Source organism: Oratosquilla oratoria, chromosome 19 (assembly GCF_046742065.1).
Source record: "Oratosquilla oratoria isolate Oo_2021 chromosome 19, ASM4674206v1, whole genome shotgun sequence".
In the NCBI taxonomy this organism is placed as follows: Eukaryota; Metazoa; Arthropoda; class Malacostraca; order Stomatopoda; family Squillidae; genus Oratosquilla; species Oratosquilla oratoria.
Genome location: NC_134795.1, coordinates 42,562,526 through 42,567,525, shown reverse-complemented (window position 1 = coordinate 42,567,525; position 5,000 = coordinate 42,562,526). Strand labels below are relative to the sequence as shown.

General features: G+C 38.2%; 2 protein-coding genes across 3 annotated transcripts in view; one reads left to right on the top strand and one right to left on the bottom strand.

The window, feature by feature from the left end:
• The window catches only part of LOC143035857 (agrin-like), a 986,526-nt gene that overhangs the window by 620,680 nt on the left and 360,846 nt on the right, over nt 1–5,000 (top strand). The window lies entirely within an intron of this gene.
• LOC143035856 (arylsulfatase B-like) overlaps nt 1–5,000 on the bottom strand; it is a 113,241-nt gene that overhangs the window by 79,884 nt on the left and 28,357 nt on the right. The gene's annotated exons all lie outside the window — the stretch shown is intronic.

Below are 5,000 nucleotides of genomic sequence, written 5' to 3'. Positions count from 1 at the left end.
GATGAATGAGGAGTATGGAGGAGAAATAAGGAAGGATGAGGTGAAGGCAGTTGTTAAGATGATGAAAACAGGTAAGGCACCTGGTCTGGATGGATGCCATGCAGAATGTCTGAAAAAAGGGAGGTACAGTGATGGTGGACTGGTTGGTGAGGTTATTTAATGTTTGCTGGAGAGAGGGTAGAGTGCCGGAGGACTGGAGGAGTGCCTGTATAGTTCCTCTTTACAAGGGAAAAGGGGACAAGTGTGAATGTAGTAGTTTCAGAGGGATTAGCTTGTTGAGTGTAGTTGGGAAGGCTTATGGGAGGATCTTGGTTGAGAGGATTAGGAGAGGAACAGAAGGAGTAATTGGTAAGGAACAGTGTGGATTTAGGACAGGTAGAGGTTGTGTAGATCAGATCTTTGTGGTAAGACAGATATGTGAGAAAGCTATAGGAAAGGGGAAGGATGTTTTTTGGGCTTTTATGGATCTGGAAAAGGCTTATGATAGGGTAGACAGAAAGGCACTGTGGGAGGTTATGAAGATATACGGGATAGGAGGAAAGCTTCTGGGAGCTGTCAAGATTTTTTATGGGAATAGTAGAGCTTGTATCAGAATTGGAAATGGAGAGAGTGAGTGGTTCGAGGTAAAGGTGGGACTTCGTCAAGGATGCGTTATGTCACCCTGGCTGTTCAACTTATACATGGATGGGGTGGTGCGAGAGGTAAATGCAAAGGTAGTGGGCAAGGGATTGGAGATGGTTAAAGAAAATGGAGAAAAGTGGGAGGTGAGCCAGTCGTTGTTTGCGGACGACACTGCGCTTGTGGCAGGATCGGAGGAGGGATTGAGGAAGTTGGTGGCAGAGTTTGGGAGAGTATGTGATAGAAGAAAGCTAAAGATAAATGTGGGTAAAAGTAAGGTGATGAGATGTACAAGGGGTGAAAGTGGCAGTAGACTGGAAGTGAGCATTAAGGGAGAGCGACTGGAAGAAGTGGATAGTTTTAGATACTGTACTTGGGTGCAAATGTGGCAGGAAAGGTGGAGTGAAAGTGGAGGTAGAATGTAGATTGAGAGAAGCGAGTAAATGCCTTGGTGGATTAAAGAGTGTAATGAGGAATAGACATTTGGGAATGGATGCTAAGAGGAGACTGTGTGAAGGAATGATTGTGCCAACAGCACTGTATGGGGCAGAAACATGGAACATAAGAGAAGAAGAGAAAAGGAGTTTGAATGTGTTTGAGATGAGGTATCTGAGAAGTATGGTGGGGGTTACTAGGCTAGATAGACTGAAAAATGAGGAGGTGAGGAGGAGAACGGGGGTGGAAAGGGAGCTGGGAGATAGGGTTGATGAAAGAATATTAGAATGGTTTGGACACATGGAAAGAATGAGTGAAGAAAGACTAGTAAAAGAGGTGTGGAAGGCAGATGTGGAGGGAGTGAACATGAGAGGGCGTCCTAGGATGAGGTGGATGGATGGGGTGAATGGGGCTTTGGGGAAGAGGGGAATGTCTGTTGAGGAAGGACGGGAGAGGACAGAAGACAAGGGTGAATGTAGAATGGTTGTTTATGGATGATGTTGTGATAGCATGAGGTGGAATGGGCGGGTGGATGGGGGGTGAGGTAGTATGTGTGAGCAAAATTTGACGCAGCCCGAAGGGATTTCTCCCCGTCCTCTCATTTCATGCAATGGGGGGACGGAGAGGGGGGGTTGCCGATTTAATGAAGCGGCCTTGCTGTGGATGTGCTGTGTCTTGCGACACTGCTTCTGACCCAGGGCAGTGGACAAGGTGCAGGGTTGACCCGTCATTCAGGAGGTGCTAAGATAGGAGGGAGGGTGGAGGGGTGTGGAGTGTATTCAGGGATGGAATGGGTGGGAATGATTTTATGCCTTTTTCTTTTTGGCTACCCCCCCTGTAAGGGGAAAAAAAACTTGGTATATGTATTTATGTAATGTATATATATATATATTTATATAATATATATATAATATATATATATATATATATATATATATCGTAAGCACATAAGAACATAAGAATGAAGGAGACTGCAAGAGACCATAAGGCCTACAGTAGGCAACTCCGTAGCCATCACCACCTGTCATCCCCATCCATAAAGTTGTCTAATCGTTTTATAAAGCAACTGATGGTTTCAGCGTTTACTATATGGTTACTAAGTTTATTCTATTCTTCGACCACCCTATTAGTAAACCAATTCTTACCTATTTACTTTTTGAATCTAAATTTGTCCAGTTTATAACCATTACTGCGATAGAAACAACTTAGAGAGGGACTGTGAAAAGTATCACCAAAACAGGTGGAAGGAAAATAATCTTAAAGTTTAGTATACAAATAGCAGAAGCATAATTAACAAAATTTATTTGCTGCGAGGTAAAGCATGCGTAGACAACTTCGATGTTATAGCTATTACCGAGTCCAGGATCAACATGGCTGATAAATATTTCCTTCCGGAAATCGAAATAGAAGAATGTAAACTTTTTCACAACGATAGGGTTGGTAGGAGTGGGGGAAGTGTAGCACTTTTCCTTAAAAATACGATAAACTGTATTATCAACAATTCGATTAAGGAAAAGGACTGTACGGAATCCATTTGGGTAGAGATTATAGGCAAGAATAAGAAAGTTATAATTGGCGTCTTGTACAGACCTCGTAACCTCAGTATTGAGCAGACTGATCCCCTGATTCATGAAATTCACAGAGCGTCCCAGTACAAAAACGTTGTGATCAGGGGAGATTTTAATTATTATAGAAACATTGACTGGGAAACTTTAATAGAAGATTACGAAAAAAGAAGTTCCTAGATGTGGTGCAAGCTAATTTCCTAAAACAAGTGATTACCAATCCTACGATGGGAGTAAATACTCTGGACTTAGTTTTAGTTAATAATGAGCACCTAATGAGTAACGTAAAAGTGGGAGATAATCTAGGCTCTAGCGATCATCAAGAAATAAGATTTAATATTATTTGGGAAGAATTAAAAAGTACGAATAACGTCCAAGTACCAGACTTCAGGAGAGCAAATTTTGACAATATAAAAACCTATTTGAAAATATATATGAAATGTCATGCGGACATTGTCGAGTCTCGGTGCGTGACCGAGGGTCAGGTCATGACCAGGGGTCGGGTCACGGAGGGTAATATGCATACCTTGGGTCAGGTCATTTGGGGGCGAGGGCTCAACAGACAGGTCAGCGATTTGGATGAAGTATATAGCAATCTAACTGATTTAATCATTAATGCACAAAATACATTTATCCCCCTGAAGTCAATACGGAAAAATAGTAATACTCCCAAATGGATGACGGACAGATTGAAATATGAGATCTGAATGAAAAGAGAACTTTACGTAATAATAAAAAACAGGGAAACACACCTTAGATCAAGATATAACGAAATGGCAAAGCTGGTTAAAAAGAATACACGTACAGCAAAACGTGATTATGAAATTTAGGTTGCTAGTCAAGCAAGATCCAACCCAAATGGTTTCTTTCATCTCTATAGAAAAAAAAGGACCAATTAAAAACGATGAAAATGTCATGATAGAATCGGAGGAAAATTGAGTGAGGAGTTTAACAATTATTCTCTATCGGTGTTTACTAATGAGAGGTTAGATAAAGTACCTGACTGCAATCCGATTTTCAGAGGGGATGAAGAAAGTAGTCTATCTAATATCAGCATTAGTAAAGTAGAAGTGGTCAAGCAGATTGAAAGACTTAAAGCTACAAAATCCCTGGGTTCAGACGAAATTTTTCCGAGAATGCTAAAGGAGTGTAAATTTAAATCTGCGACCAGTTAACTGAAATATTGAATAAATCAGTTGACACTGGTTTTGTGCCTACTGCTTGGAGGCAAGCAAACGTTGTTCCTGTTTTTAAGAACGGAGATAGATGGTCTATATGCAACTACAGACCAATCAGTTTGACAACGGTTATATATATATATATATATATATATTTATATATATATATACATATATATATATATACATATATATATATATATATATATATATGTGTATATATATACATATATAAGTAATAGGGCCATTGTGATCGGGAACATTTAATATTGTCTTTATTTCAATCAGACGTCTCGCTCAATTACAATGTTTATATGTGTGGTCTAAAATTTTAATGGCATTCTCTATTAACTGACGTGATTGGTATAGATCCACCTAAATGTATAAAATGTCATAAAAAGATAATTTCTACTGCTAAAACTAACTATACAATAAAATATATATTTACTTATAAAACATAAATTAAACATTGCTTAAAGAATACCAAAAGATGAGTCATGACAAAAATATATAAAGACATTAAGAATCATTCTCTAGAACAACTCAAGTTAGTGCTATGTTCCTTTATGGTTTGGCAATGTTTTATAATTGCTAGGGTCTATGATAATAGTAAATCATAGTTATTACTTATTTGTTCAATTACATCAAATTTTAGATTCTTAAACCTGTGATTATATTGCCATGGATGGTCTCGAATGCTGAATGTAGGCCTGGTCATTTGCTGACCCGTGTACTAATGCCCTTGTTACAACGTGGCGTTCGCTTTTACAAACGCAGGTGGCGCTACAGTCATCACATATGTATTCATGGCATCAGAGTATGGCATTGTCGGTAGATGGTCCTTAACTCTAAATATTCTCCTAATAATATTGTCCTTGTTAGAATTAGTCGTATCTTAATTTGGGTTTAGACTTTCTTCGTTAATCGGATATTTATTTTCGAAATGTAGCTTTGTGTCCCATATAATAGAATTTTAAGGTGCATTATTTTTGGAAATACACTTGTGACAGTCTCAATTCTGACAAAAATAATTTTCAGCAATATTCAAAAATATTTTTCAATAAGAATCAATGAAAATTTATTCGAAAGGAAGTTAAGCTCATCAGTAAAGATAGAATAAATGAGGAAAGAAATATTTAAAAATGAAAATAAACAAATAAAGCAAAAATATATCAATAAATCCAAAATCAGTGGAACATATTTT